The sequence below is a fragment of the Lygodium microphyllum genome, chromosome 4 (genome assembly GCF_053477565.2).
Source record: "Lygodium microphyllum isolate KBCC chromosome 4, Lygodium_microphyllum_v1.1.10, whole genome shotgun sequence".
In the NCBI taxonomy this organism is placed as follows: Eukaryota; Viridiplantae; Streptophyta; class Polypodiopsida; order Schizaeales; family Lygodiaceae; genus Lygodium; species Lygodium microphyllum.
In genome coordinates this window covers 31411108-31427695 of record NC_141138.1, presented here as the reverse complement: position 1 = coordinate 31427695, position 16588 = coordinate 31411108, and positions in this window count along the sequence as shown.

Below are 16588 nucleotides of genomic sequence, written 5' to 3'. Positions count from 1 at the left end.
CTTCCCTTGTTGTGTTTTGGTGTTTTGCAGATTGGAAGATATCTTCTCATCAGTTTACGGGCTTTGATGACTCAGATGACGAGCTTTTGTCTCGATACTCATCTGAACGGAGGCGTGATTTCTATCACAAGGACCGTCGTCCGGAGTCTATTCCTCTTTCCCGTCCCCCTTCTATTCATGTATCTCGGCGATCCCCTTCCAGTGGGCTGAAGATGCAGCCTTTGGTACCCCCTGTACAGGTACCCATACTTCCTCAGCTGCCCAAAGAGGACCGGTTGGATGGCTCCAACTTTTCTCTATGGTCATGCAAGGTGGAGTGTATCTTGGACTCCTTCCATCTTTGGGAGCTTGTTTTTGTTCCTATTCCCCGGCCTAAGGTGGATCCCGCAGATGGGACATCTATGGATCGTGCAGCCTTATGGGATCGGCTTAATTCTAGAGCCAGATCTTTCCTCTTTCTGAGTTTGCAGGATTCTGTCCTTGTTCATGTTCACAGGTTGAAGACTGCAGCAGACGTGTGGAGAAAGCTCGCGTCTCTCTATCAACAGAAGACGTTTGCCCACCGGATATCTCTTGAAAAGAAGTTGCGGATGCTCGCTATTGATGATAGTCCTTCCATGAAGGACCACATCAACAGATTACAGGATATGAGGGATGAGCTTGCATCCCTCGGTCGGACGATATCTTCTGAAGACATGGCTATGATTCTTTTGACTCAGTTGCCATCGCCTCGGTTTGATGTCTTCTACACCAGCCTACTTACATCGAGGACCCGTGAGATGCTTCTATGGGAGGAGCTATCCTCGCTTGTCTTGGAGCATGACGAGCGACTCAGAGAGGTCAGTGCTAGTGGATTCGACTCCACTAGAGCCTTTGTTGCAGGTTCGGGAGGACAGAAGAAGAAGAAGAAGTCAAAGGCTACGAAGAAGGACAGTTCTTCAGGCTCTGACACAGATTCAGAGAGACCGAAGTGCCCACACTGTGGGAAAGGGACACATCCCGAGGAGAAATGCTGGAAGAAGTACCCTCACCTTCGTCCGGGAGCGAAGGGTGGATCTACATCGGAGCCTTCGCCTACCTCTACACCAGCTGTTACCCATGAGTCAGTGTTCCTTCATATCCATGCTTTGGAGGAGGATCCTTCTTCTTCCGTGGCTGCAGTGTCTTCTGCATAGCCTTGGTTAGTGGACAGTGGTGCTTCGAGTCATATGACTCCCCGAGGTGATTTGTTACAGGATCTCCGTCCATCAGAGGGTTCAGTCACTATTGGTGGCATTTTATCGGTGCCTATTAGTGGTGTTGGCACATTGCCTTTGTTTATTGACCGACCTTCGAGCTCCTTTTCACTGGCCCTACATGTTCCGAATTTGGGCATTCCCCTCCTCTCAGTTTATGGCCTTACGAGGCTTGGCACACGAGTGATCTTCATCGAGCATGCCGTTGTTATTGAGGATTCTTTTACAGGAGTTGTCTTATCTACAGGTTGGCAGGAGAGCAGGCTTTACAGGCTCCATTCCCCTTCTTTGCTGCAGGGTCCTCCATGGCAGTCTATTGCTACACCCATTCCCACTTGTGCACCTTCTATTCCACAGGTTCCTTCCCATCCCCCACCTTCTCCTCCGGTGGTTCCCTCGTACCCCCCATCCCTTTCAGAGGGGGACGATCTCGGTGATGCGGCTGTGGATTCCCTGGCCCCTAGTGTTTTAGAGGGGGATTCCCAGGATCGTGAGGAGCTCCTTCAGCGGCGGCAGTCTACATCGATGGACTTCATCGACCTTGGCATTCCTCTTGCCACCCCAGGATCCGTTTCTCCCTTGGCCTTCAGCCACATCCAGGATCTGAGAGGGGGTGTTAGCAGTCATGTTTGTCATGCCTTGTCATCTCCTGCCTGTGAGCCTCAGTCTGAGTCAGACGAGGACATTAGGAGCTCTGACATGTCTGTCATGTGTTATGATGGGGGAGGCTAGTCACTCTCGACTGGCTATCTTAGGTTGTGTATTTCTTTTTGGCCTCTTTTAGTGGGCAGCCACTGGCTGCCCGGCCACTTTTTGGTCACTGTTGTGGGGTGCCCATTTTAGGGCACTTGTAGGGTTTGCACCCATTTTAGGGTTTGCGCCCATTTTAGGGTTAAGGTTAGGGTTTGTCCGTTGCCTATTTATTGGCAGCCCCCCTCCCCACTTGATCACTTGTTTTCTTGCAGATTCTGACACTCCTCCCCTGTGGTAGTGCTGCCATCATCATCAGCCTGATCTGGTGCCCTCACTGACGCTGTGGGCTGCGTGCAGGGACTGATCAGTCCATTTCAGTGTATTCAGCATTCATTTCAGTCAGTGCAGATTTCTCTTCCTTATTTTCTGCTCTCTCTCTCTCTCTCTCTCCCCCTTCGTGTTCGTATTTCCTCTTCCGCAGCGCACTCTCACAATTGATGCATCGACACCATTACTTGATGCAACAGATGACATTTATCCTCTTCGGTGTTAAAGCCCTTGCCTCTCACATACTCTTCACTCCTCAAAGCTTGCTGGGCTTTGATACCATGTAGAAACTATACAACACAACATATAGAATTTGAGCAAGACGTAGAGAACACACAGTAAGTAAGAGATAAACAGAGACTACTTTAATTTCAAATGAATTGATACAAAGATGGCTCTGTCCACCCATGCACTTCCATTGTGAAGCTTAGCTAGCAATCCAGATAGATGATAGGCAAAGAGCTTAGGGCAGCTAGAAGAACTCTGATTGGGCTAAAGATAGATTGATGATGGCTTTAGAGGAGCCTTTCTTTTATAACCCAAAAAGATAGTCTAGTTAGTGTGTTCGACTATATTATTAACCTTCCCTAGTCGCCTAGGAAATATTCTCTTTTGTCATCGATCGTAGGGCATTGCTCTCGAACCCTCGTTTAGGGGGGCTGTTGGCCCTCATGAGAGCCCCCCAGCCAGGGGCCACTTTTGTGGCCCTCGGACCCCAAAATAGGGGCCCTTGATAACTCCCACACCCCGCAACTCCATGCATTGTGCCTCAAGTTGCTACTAGCATAACTACTCTATCTAACCCAAAGGCTAGATCCACAAAGGTCACCTGTTTGCCATCTGGTCACATAGACCTCATCTAACATACAAGTGAGGATCCACCCAATGTCTATGCTTACACATGGCTTCTCCTCATAAGGGGGGATCTTACAACAACTTAGAGCACCATGGATCATTAGTGGCACCTTATAAGGGTGGGGCATTGAGCATATCTAACATCATCTGCTCATGGAAGGTTTGAAATGCCTCCATTATTTTCAAACTTATGTAGGGCTTATTACTTGAGTTTCACTCTCAGCTTTCGCATTTTGACTTAGCATCCGAGCCGTGGGCACACTTCTCGAGATAGGACTTGTGGCATTAATTTGGATCACGAGCTCCAAAATTTCAAAATCACCGACAAGGATAACTTGAAAGCCAAGTTGGCTGAGTATCAACATCTTCTAGCTAAGTTGTCAACCACTTGGGCTCCGAAGTCCTCTAATGATTAGGTTACCTTGTTCCTTAACAAGTTGCCAAGAAAATATTTCCATTTTGTGTAGCAAGTGATTTCATAGCCTTAGATGCCCACATTTTATGAGTTTGAGTATCAGCTGTTGCATTATGCATGGTTGTTCAATCAATTTCATAACACATCGTCGATAGAGAGAGCTCTAGTTGCTAAGAAGGCTAGTGACTCCCAAGGAACCCCTCAATCTACTCTTAAACCAAGATGGTAGAATGTACCTCCGAAGAAGAATACATATTGTCAACATTGTCAAAAGACTGGCCATTATGACGACGTGAGTGTCGATCTAAGGCAAGAGGCACACAACAAAAATCCAAGAATCAAACCCCTACACCTCATTCGAGTAACCCCCAGCAAGGGAAGTGGCGAGGCTAGACCCACATTGCCACACTGGTCAGTAGTCATCACAGTCCGTGAACTACTCAACTCTAGAGGGCTTGTTTGTTTGGTCTACAGAGGCCCACATCGTCTCTTTAGAGACATTAGATGTGAGTTTTGTTTACATCTGCAAGTTGCCTCTTGATGAGGTGCTTGCAGAGGCTTACTCATCATAATCGAGCACTTTGGCACCTGTTTGGCTTGTGGACAGTGGAGCTACCCATCACATGACTCCTATAGTGGACATTTTCATTTCCAGAGCCCTTGCAATTGGGAGTGTTCACGTGGGAAACAACTCCTCTATCAAGATCTAGGATCCTTCCATCAGATTCCACTCTGGATTCTACTAGACATCAATGTACATTCACAAAGTTCTATAAAACTTTGACCACTCCCTCTATCACAAAGCCCCCATATGATCAACTAGTAGCCCTATCCTAAGGAGTCACATTGGATAGAGCTATTCGAAGATGGAGAGCTCGTCATCGATGCCTAGCTAGTCCACACCCCCGCAAAAGGCATCATTTGCCAATGTAGAGGATATAACATCATAATTGAGGAGCCAATGTTTGGGACTTTGAAAAATTCCCTGACTTTGAGATATAGCATTTTAGTCTCATAGACCGATTTGGCCTTTTGTAGACGTTAATATAACTTTCTTCTTCTTTCTACTTCTAATATTTCATGCAAAGGTCTTACATTCATAGGGACATACTCAATATAATACATAGAGGGGTGCGCGTGCGCACGCACGCACACACGCACGCACATAGAGTAAGATACATGAAGACACACAACTTTCGGAAGTGACTTTTAAGAAGATACTATTTTAGTGTATTTGAGGGATTGCATTTGCAAATAGAACATTTTTAAGAGATCCTCTTAAATACAACACATTATCACATCTTAATTGCCTTTATAACTTTTTGGATAGTACCACTCTCCTCAATCATTGTGCATATGGGATTCTGAACATCTCTTCCTAGAGCATACATTATTTGTCTATCTTCTAGCCTCTTCAGGGCATACATCTAGTCTCTATGGGCAAGCATCATTTGATATTCTCAATAATCCTTGTATTGATATTCTAATGAAAGAGTTGATTCTTAAAAAATTAGATTTTAAATTTTTAGTGTTTGTAGCAAACTATATGTTAATTCCCATTTTTACAACTTGGTAATGCTTCGCAATATGTTCTTTGTACTTCCTTAGCAATCCATAAAAATAATGTAGGAAAGCATATTGGCATTTGAAAAAGAAAAAACAAAATGGGTGAGGACTCAATTGAGACAATTGTCTAAAGGGCACCTAATGGCAATAAATGCCTATTAGGGGCCACATATACGGACTGATAAGTGGCACACACTCATGCAACATCCTTCTACAGGAAAACAACACAGAGGATGGTGGAATCATAGGCATGCTGAAGAGATCGGCTAGAGGGCAAGGTGCCACGGAGTTGGATTATGGAGCTGTTGTTGCTAAGCATCATGAGTTAGATATGGTGGAGGTGAAGCTACAGCTGAGACAAAAACATACGGGAGTTCATGGAGAGGAGACACAAGATCGTGTTGGAGAAAGAAGCCAAAGTACTCAAAGCACTAGTCACCTTGTCCTTGTAAAAAATCAAAGAGAGGTACGAAGATTTTAGTGCATGTGGGCCATACATCTATTTGATGGGAAAGATCCATGGAGAAGACAAGTTCACTTGATGGCTCACCCATACCTACCATGGGAGGGTGATGACCATCGATACAAATTTTTTGGAAGAGGGTTCTACTTTGCCCTGGTGGGAAATTAGTAGGAAAGAGATAGGATTGTTGTATTAGTTGAATTTAGAGGGAACTTTGTCTATGCAGTCCCATGATCATCGCATTTCAACCCAGTAGACTCCTTGCAATAGGATTGCCCAGTTTGGGTCATCCACCATGGATTGTTGGATTGTTGGCTGGAGGAAGAAGTTGATGCACTATTAGAAGTCTTGGGGAAGGTCCTTTACATCGCAAAAGTCAACAATGGAATCATATAGGTTGAGAAGAAAGCATGCATTTTGTGGAGCAACATACATCAAGAAATCCTAGGATATTTGGAAGTCTTTGATTTGTAAGGCTTATATTTATGTGTTGAGGTTAAGCTTAGCCATTTTCACAATGCTTGCTACATTTGTCATCAAACCAAGCACTATGCAAGGGATTGCAAGCAAACAGGGGGTAAGGAAGAACAAGTAGTGGAGCCCAACAAGCTTTAATAGCCCCAACTAGCAGCCAAGGGGATTGAGAGCAATCATAAGGATAGAGTAGCAATGGTATTAGAGACCAAGCTCAAAGGAAAAAACCCACAGGGGAGCAAACCTAGACAAAATCAAACAAAATGTAGTTGAAGTATAAAGCCACATGGTAATGCAAAGGATAATCAACCACCAAATAGGGAGTAGGAGAAGGCTAAGAATGGGAAGAAAAATAACATCTCACTTAAGAAGCTAGCAAGGTCTCCTTTGGTCACCAAGGATGTGTAGGCTCCACTTGTTGAAGAAAATTAAGAATTATAGGAATTTTGCTCATATTCTTATTGTGGTCAACATTAAGAAACTTAATCTCATTTCATGGAATGTTAGAGGCCTTTGTTCAAGTAAGAGAAAATCGGTTTGCAAATATATGATGAAGAAGAGAAAAGTGGATGTTCTAGCATTGCAAGAAATCACACTACATGCAAATGAAGAAGGAAGCCTAAAGATGGAAGGTTATGTCATGGTGCTTATAGTTGAGGAAAGAAGGAGAGGGGGACACTTTGCTATGGGCAAGGAACTCCCTAGCCCTCCTCAATATGGAAGGATGGGGAGGTAGATGTAGGAGTGCAGATAAAGCTTGGACTTGCATATTTTCTCCATATATGGGCCAAATGTCTCATCTAAAAAAGCCAAGTTATGGGAAAGATTAAGCATGGGATTAAAGTAAGAGAGTATGGTCTTGTTGGGGGATTGGAACATGACTATGATTACTATTGAGACAAGTTGCATAAGAGTGACTCCATGTCACCAACATGATTTGGTCGATGTCGAGATCACATGAATGATGGAGATGGATCTAGCTCCTTCACTTAGCATAATAGGAATAAGGATAGCACATGGCACACGTCACAATTAGATTATGTGTATGCTAATCAGGGTGGATGGTGGATAGTACCTCAACCAAATCTAAGGATTTTGACTGAGGGCATTAACTCTAACCAATCTAGGTGACCTTTAAGGTAAATACCCCATAGGGTTGTATAGCCCACCTCAATTCGTGTTTGACTCTTCTTTCTTGTAGAATAGAAGATTTGTATAACACCTTAAAGATAAGTTAAGTAGATAGAAGGCTCGAGGACCCATTTGAGCGACTGTATTATCTAATTTGCATTGCTAGTATCATTTGTCCCTAGGTTTTTTATGATGTCATTAGAATTATTATTTCTATATTTATTGTTTTTGTACGTTGTATGTTTTTGCAAGTGGCTTTCCCATTGAGGTGTGATTGTGCATTATGTTGTTTGCAAAGGGCTATTTGTGATAGATTGTGCAAAATTTTTAGGAGAATCCACACAATGCGAATGCTAGAGCAATGAGAAAGTATTATAATAATGTGATAGATTGTGTAGAGGAAAATATTGAGTCATGGTTTCTTATTTTGTTTATTCACTAGTAGAATGTAAAAACTATGAATTCAAATTTGAATAATTTTCGTTTCATAGTACATTTTTAACATTGTATTGGGCACATTATACTTTAGTTGGTAGAATTAAACCAATTCAAGTGTTCAAATTTAGTGCTACTTGTTCTTAGGGGAAATAAAACGGTACACCTAATAATATTGGTGACTATTGCAAGGAAATTGCTTCTTACGTTGCTCTTGATACTCTCCATTGTGTTCAACAATAGTGAATGAACACAAGCCCAATTGCAAGTAACTAAATTGGTTAAGTAGAGGACTTTATTCTTTAACAATGCTCAACTTTGAATATTTACAAATATGATTTGAGTTGTGCACATATGACCCAAGAGGCAAGCTAGTTTAATCCTTTAGAATGAAGACCGAATCTTCCATGGTTTTGGAAATATCCACTCTCTTGTATTGAGACTTTGTTACAATGAAGCTTTTAGAAATTTTGGTTGCATTGTATATAGTATTAAGTGAAAATCCATAGAAAAAGTCACATTCACCTCTCAAAGGGGACAACTTGCTGACCTAGCCACTAACTCTTGAGAACACATCAATAGAGTGCCTAACATAGTAAGAATCCTATCCACATCACAACGCGAAGGACAAGGCATAGATAGTTAAAGAGAGATGAGACCTATACATTAGATTGGATGATGCAAAAGATAATCACCAAGACTTTGTACAACGATTTGCTTGACAACTTTAAGATCTATGGGACCAATTAGAAGAGCTTATAGAGCAAAAGATACTCTCCGAGACTTTGTACAACAATTTCTCAACAATTTTTAGATCTATGGGACCCATTAGAAGAGCTTTGAGCTCACAAAGAGACAAGAAAATTGAGGAAATGAAGACAAAATGAAAGGCATGGAGGTAATCCAAAACAAATTGAGAAAGCTAGAGCACTTTCATTGCTTTTTCAATCTTCAAACGTCAGACTTGATGGAATGCTTATTGTTTCAAGTGCTTCAAGCAATACGGGTATGACTACCTCTCACATAACCATTGTATGATCTCTTTGAAAGACATAATGAACTCATAGATTTACCTCTTTTTTGGGTCTATCTACAAAGGTTTATTGATGGATCCATGACTCAAGAAAATCACCTCAAGCAAGTTCTAATCCATAGCCTTGATCTCTGCATGTGCTCCATGAAGAAGAAGAAGGAAGGGAAGAAGAAGCAAGAGCTTCACCCACACCGGTCCCTCACTCTACCTCTCACACACCCTCTCTCTCTCATATAATCAAGAAGCAAGAAGAGAGCTCCATAAGATTACACCACAAGAATGAGCTTATCCTTTTCATTTTATAGCTTTTATACGTAGCCTTAATTTTCTGGGTACCCTCCTATATTTTTGACCTAAACTGGTATTCTCTCATTTTTTGCATACACTTGTATTTTGCAAATATTTTCCAATTTTTTGAGTCAAATTTTTATGCCTCACTTAAAGCATCCTAGAATTCGCATGGGACTAAGATTGGATCTCTTAAAATAAATGAGAATATAATTTTACACCAATAGTATGAGTTCTTGAGAGATGCTCTCGTGCTTGCTTTCCCTTTTTACTAAAGATTTGAATTTCTTCTTGTGGACCTTCCCTTCATCTTTGCCATCTTAGGAAGGATTAATATTACCACTCCCAAGCATGTGCTAGTCCAATGGGATTTTGCAATATGATAGGTAGCATTGTGTGTGGCTGGTGATGGTGGATCATTAAGAGGGATACTAGTAGTGATGATGTAGTTTTGAATTGTTGTTGGTGTAGGGAAATTGGCTTCGTGATTAAGCCTTCAGGATTCAACTTGCAGTTAAAGAAAAGAGGGAAGAGAGTAGAATGTTGAGGGCCACCAATGTTGTTGGATTGGTCAAGAAAATCTTTCAAGTCGTACCCCTGTAATAGAAAATGATGTGCACTCCATAAGGATATGTGCCTGCCTTATTGCGATGTAATTGCTCATGCAAGTGAGGGTGCAACTAGAATATGGATTGAATGCAAAGAAAGCCTGGAGTGTTGTCCCACACTTGAGGACCCATTTGGTGCAAGGGGATATGTGGTGCAAAGACCAAGATGATATGTATACCAATGGCCTTTGGATGTCCTGCCCTAGATGTGCCTCGAGTCTCTAAAGTGGGGAAGGGCTAGGGTTTTGGGAATGGAGCTCCCCAATGAATGCCACAAGATGTGCCCAACTTGAGGGCCCTAGGTGATGTGATCGTGGATGCACCTATTCCATAATGGAGATTTTTCTCTCTTTTATTCATTTTCCTTTGTTTTTGTTTATTTTATTTTCTTTTTTTTTTCCCCATTCATTTTTATGGGTATTTTACTATGACTTATTTTCTTTCCCTTTCATTTTTTCACCTTTCATTTTTGCTAAGAGAGTGGTCTCAATGATCTCTCCAGTCACAACTTGCTCATGTAAGTTTTTAGTGTTGCTCTTATAGGAAGAAAGGGTCGGGAAAGGGTGGCTGCTACAGATTGTGAACTTGTTGGCACTCATATATTCTAGTATCTCAAAGAATTATGCTAGTAGTAATGCAGTTTGAAGGAGTAATCTCATGATGGCATATCTATCAATGCTTGAACTTATGTCAAAAAAGAGTGGATGTTAGTCTTCTTCTTTTGTTGCCTTCTTTTAATTGAGCAGTTGGAGGAGTAACCACATGTAATTGTATATGGTAATAAAAGCTGTGTTGGGGTGAGCTCAAAAGTTTTCCACAAACTCTTTGAAAAAGGGTATTAAGTTATTTTCATGGAAGTTAAGGTTGTCATCGTGCTTGTAAGCATTAACATTGAAGTCCAAAGGGAAGTCGTACCTTTCATGCAATTTGAGTTCATAATCAATTTTTTTCCTTTTGAGATAAGGCATGTAATTGGGATTTCCTCTTTCAAAAGGTAGAGCACTACAAAAAATCCAAGCTTCCATGTTGTCCTCCAATATGGTCTTTCTCTCATGTAGTTGAGATTTATAGCTCCTCACCATCCTTGGCACTTCAAACACCTTGTCCTCCCAATAGTCTATTGGTTCATTCTACCACAATCTAGGGACTTGAATTCTATGCTTGAGCCATCTCTTTCCTAGTCATGAGGATACTTGAAGTATCTTTTGCATCATATTGAGTGGTAAGACCTTCTTAAGCCCTCATGAAAAATTGAAGGTGAAGTGCATCCATGTTTCTCAGATTTTCCACTATTCCAATGCAGTAATCCATACGCACTTACTCAGGATAGGCAATGAATTTTTTCCTACTTATTTCCATCTTTTCTTTTCTTCTTTTTATAGCTTTTGTGTAATATTTTCACGCAATAAAAGTTAGTTGGTTAGTTCAAAAGTTAGTTAGTCAAAAAATAAGTCAATAAGATTACTAACTAAAGACTAACCAAGGTAAAAACTAGCTAACATTAATGACTAATAATTTTTATTTAATTAAAAATATTTTATTTAAAAAAATCAAGAGTTGTAAATCCGATATTTTTCTTGGATTGACAAGGACCGTAGCCACCCTTCACGTAAGTTACGTGAATGAGGCTATTGAGCTATAATCGCTAGTATTAATGTGTATAGTTTGAATGGTCCAAAAATATTAGATTTTGGGCAAAACTAGTATATTTTAGATATTATCTTGAAAAGATATGGAGATGACTAGAATTGGATGTCATTTAAAATAAAATGCAAGTGATGTTTTAGTTAGTTTTGGAGATTTTATAAAAAGAAAAAAGAGAGAGAGGGATTTGGGAAATCGTGCACGCCACGATTTTAGTCTACAGACAGAAAACAACACTTCGAATAGAGAAAAGGAGTGAAATGAGAGCTTTCTAATCAAGTGTCTTGGAGTTTTACCCCCCTTTTAGAGTCAATGGAACCATCAGATTTATGATTTGAGCATCAGATCATTGATCTTTCCAAGATCCCCCTTCACAAAGAGCTCCACTTCTCAGCCACAAGCCCTCTTCTCTAATTCACTATAAATATGAGGCATGGGGAGGCACAAATGAGCATAAGGAGACCTCGAGAGGCTGCAAGAGAGAGGTAGAGAGAAGGATACCCCTCCAAGAGATTGTGAGGAGGAGCTTTTGAGAGAGAGAGAGAGAGAGAGAAGAGTTACCCCGAGAGGCTGCACGATTCCCTCTATCTTGATTCTCAACTTAGCCATCTTCTTTTATACTCTCCCATCTTGAATCTATTCCAACTTCTTAATCTCTTGATTCTACTTGCGAATGATGGGTCTTAAGGGAAGAATGTCATGTGTGGATGGAAATCCCATAACCAACAACAAAGCTTCAGACGAAGGCATCACAATCAGTTCAAATTTTAGGTCGATCCTAGTGGGTTTAGCCGTGAACGTTCCGTTGCAAGGCAGATTCGGGAAACCCTAAGCGACAAAACGCGGAACATTCCATGGGAGTGTCGGGTAGCGACACTTAGATGCGTTTCTCAATAGATCACTAAAAGAGTGCTTGGAAAGTCGATGGGTGGGCACCTTACAGTTGGTATCAGAGCAAAACTTCGTAATGATGCGTGATTGATTAATGTATGGTTCATAGACATATCCTAAACAGAATAACCTAAATGGTATGGCTTGATTGTTAGGCACCTCCTGCACCCACAAATACTGACAAGTAAGAGAAAAAGTTTCTTCTCAAGCAAATCAAGGCACTTGAGTTTGATGGAGAAGGAATAGATGTCGCAGCATAGGCGGAGATATGGATTGATTTGATGGATGATTATTTCTCCGCTTCAGGAATTGTCTCCATGAATCAAGAAATGATTGGAAAATTGAAGTTACTTGGCCAGGCTTGGTTATGGTGGAAGCAATGGTGCAAAGATAAGGTGTTTTTGAAGTCGCTGTTACGTGGACTCAGTTGAAAGATGCTGTACATGGACGATACCTTCCGCCAACCTACCAGAGCTTGAAGATGAATGAATTCTTCAAGCTCAAGCAGCTGGAACTAACCTTGGAAGCTTACTACTCAAAGTTTGTAACCGTACTAAAATATGTGCCACCTATGGATAATGCATAGCAAGTATCCAAGTTTTGCCATGGCCTAAACACTCCTTTGAACCACCATCTTGAAGCAATGCGTTCAGCGGACTTGCAAGATGCATTATTCCAAGCGAATCCAATCATCCAAGAGCTTAAATCGGGCAATTTTAGCAAAGATGACTCTCGAGATCTGGGTAAGAGATGCCATACGTATGGAGAGATAGTGCACATCCATAGGAGATGTATCTACCGTCGATGTCTCCACTGTAATGAGCTAGGACATATCCAAGTAGACTGACCTAATCTAAGTCCGCGGAAGACATTGAGCCTCTAAGAAAATGAAGCTATATAGGTGCAGTCCGTGGATATATAGAGGAATCAGATGAACACGAAGACCTAGAACCTACAGCATCTCTTTAGGATGACTAGAAATCCGAGAAATTTTGATGACATGAAATACTTGTATTTGAATAAACTTTACTCTTGCAACTACAGTTAACCTGAGTAATATGAGTTGCATCTATTTTAAGCTTAGAACTTGTAAATGATTAGAGATACACTGGCAAGGAATGACAGTTATAAACTGCAATGAATTTTTATTCAGTCGTTCCTTCTTAACTAATATAGATTGGGTCTTACTAGAATGTCGAAACTTGGAAGTATTCTTTAGTATTACAAGCAAAGCCAATCGTCCAAGGAGCTTAGTCCCGAACTAAGAAGATGACAATCTGGGAACGTAGTTTCCAAGATATAGAACCACTCCAATCTGCTAAAAGGATCCTAGGACAATTTGGTCTAAATAAGAAAATCCTACCAAGGACAACCAAGAATCTTGTGACCACAAGTGATAAAGTTCCGTGATGTTTCTATTGTAAGGAGTTAGGTCATTTCAAAAGGAAATGTCCAAAGTACCCTAAACATCGATGCTTCGAGTGCCACAACATTGGACATAACTACATCCATTGTCCCAACAAAACTCGAAGAGAACTTGAGCTTACAAGAAATGAAGTTGTATAAGCTCTAGTGATCCAAAATATACCAGGTGCTTAGGAAAAACCTAGAAGATATCGATGAGATGTAACTACAATAAAATTTCTCTTGCAATCAAGACTCAGATATATCAAATACAATAGGTTGTTGTTTCAAAAGACCGCATGCTTGTGAGTGATCAGAGTAGCGCAGCGAAAGTATGGTGGGTCTATAACCCACAGGTTTCAAAATGATACCCCCAATTTCTCTCGAGATGAGGACATCTCGATTTCTCTAAGGGGAGGAGGATGTAATATTTCCACGCAATAAAAGTTAGTTGGTTAGTTCGAAAGTTAGTTAGTCAAATAATAAGTTAGTAAGATTACTAACTAAAGACTAGCTAAGGTAAAAACTAACTAAAATTAATAACTAATAATTATTATTTAATTAAAAATATTTTATTTAAAAAAATCGAGAGTCGTAAATCTGATATTTTTCTCGGATTGATGGGGACTGTAGCCACCCTTCACGTAAGTTACAATGTGAACGAGGCTTATGAGCTTTATTAATCGTTAGTATTAATGTGTATAGTTTGGATGGTCCAAAAATGTTAGATTTTGGGCAAAACTAGTATATTTTAGATATTATATTGAAAAGATATGGAGATTACTAGAACTGGATGTTATTTAAAAGAAAAGACAAGTGATGTTTTAGTTAGTTTTGGAGATTTTATAAAAAGAAAAAAAAAGAGAGGGATTTGCAAAATCGTGCGCGCCGCGATCTATAGACGCACGATCGCAGTCTATAGACAGAAAACAATACTTCGAACAGAGAAAAGAAGGAGTGAAATGAGAGCTTTCTAACCAAGTGTCTTGGTGTTTTACCCCCCTTTCGGAGTCAATGGAACCATCAGATTTATGATCTGAGTATTAGATCACTGATCTTTCCAAGATCTCCCTTCACAAAGAGCTCCACTTCTCAGCTACAAGCCCTCTTCTCTAATTCACTATAAATATGAGGCATGGGGAGGCACAAGTGAGTATAAGGAGACCTCGAGAGGCTGCGAGAGAGAGGTAGAGAGAAGGATACCCCTCCAAGAGATTGTGAGGAGGAGCTTGAAATAGAGCTTGAGAGAGAGAGAGAGAGAGAGAGAGAGAGAGAGAGAGAGAGAGAGAGAGAGAGAGAGAGAGAGAGAGAGAGAGAGAAGAGTTACCCCGAGAGGCTGCACGATTCCCTCTATCTTGATTCTCGACTTAGCCATCTTCTTTTACACTCTCCCATCTTGAATCTATTTCACCTTCTTAATCTCTTGAGTCTACTTGTGGACGATGGCTCCCAAGCGAAGAATGTCACGTGCGGATGGCAATCCCATAACCAACAACGAAGCTTCAGACGAGGGCATCACCGCGTCAGCCCAAATTTCAGGTCGATCCTAGTGGGTTTGACCGTGAACGTTCTGTTGCGAGGCGGATTCGAGAAACCCTAGGCGACAAAAACTCAGAACATTCCATGAGAGTGCTAGGCAGTGGAGCTTAGATTCGTTTCTCGATAGACCACTAAAAGAGTGCCTGGAAAGCCGATGGACAGGCACCTCACATTTTGTAATCCCTTCTGAGAGAGTGGGTTCCTCCTTAGCCCTTATGGTGATTTCTAGTTCTTGTGCCATTGGCTCTTTAGGTTCCTCTAGATCCCAATCCTCCTTTCGATTCCTGTCTATTTCAAGTGTAGAAGGGAATGGTGGTGATTCTTTTGTGGATGGAATAGGTTCTTTATTGGTCACAATCCAATTTGTTTTAGGTCCTTCATTGAGAGTTCAACTTCTCTTAACTATAGTACTTGATCTTTCCTTATCATTCTATATTCTGGCTGATGTAGATCATAGGAGAAGAATTTCTTGGAGATATTTTATGGGAAGAAAGTGTGGATATGGAGCTTTAAAAGCCCTATAGCTGCAGAGTGAATCACAGCATGCAAGAGGAGAATCGATGATATGAACAACGACATGCATAGAATTAAAGCGATCTGAAGTTTTCGAAATGTCGGGGCAGAGAGCATGTAATTTAGACCTTTGATGTAATGTAGTGACGCATCCTGAGCAAGGGAACAAATCTCTAGAAGAGAGCTGGCTAAGATAGGCTCTGATTGAGGAGATCCAAGAGTCCCAAGTGCTGCAGGTCCAGTCTAGCTATGGTTGCCAAACAATGAGTGTGAGTTCAAGTGAGAAAATGAAGTTATGCATTCAAATTGAGCTGTCTTGAGGTTGAGCAGAGCTAAGAGGAGAGGTGAGCCTTGCTCGACTGAGCTCTGATACCATGTTGAAAACAAATATCTAGAGCATGGTAGCTGTAGAGGTTGGAAGATGAAGACTAGGTTCATAGTGACATTGACAATGACTAGACCAAATGTTACACAAGTGAATCAGGTTCCAAGATGGAAGCTTGGACTCATAAACACAATCTTGTGTAATAGACTAATAATGACAATGACACTAACTGAAAGTACAAAGCATCATGATATTGCATTACTTATCTTGAAAGTGATAGTCAAATTGCTTTATAGTAGTTGGGTTGTTCCACTCTCCTCACTATGCATATGGGATTCATGTCATTTCTTCCTGGAGCATACATCATTTGCCATATCTTTCAACATGCCTAGTATACCCCACCCTAGAATGGTATGGTAGTTGAGCACATGAATATGACAATTCAGGAGAGTGAGTTTGCAATATGCTTAGCTAGGCAGCCTTACCATAACATTTTTGGCAGTTGAGCACATGAATAGGACAATTCAGGAGAGTGAGTTTGCAATATGCTTAGCTAGGCAGCCTTACCATAACATTTTTGGGCTGAGGCAGTTACTATTGTCATATACTTGATAAATCGGTCTCCATGTACTACTCTACTAATCAAGTTGTAGAGGAGGTAGGGTCTGAAAAACTCCCTTGTATGTTCATTTGCATGTCTTTGGTTGCGAGGCTTTCTGTCATGTACCCAAGAACAAGTGCAATAAGCT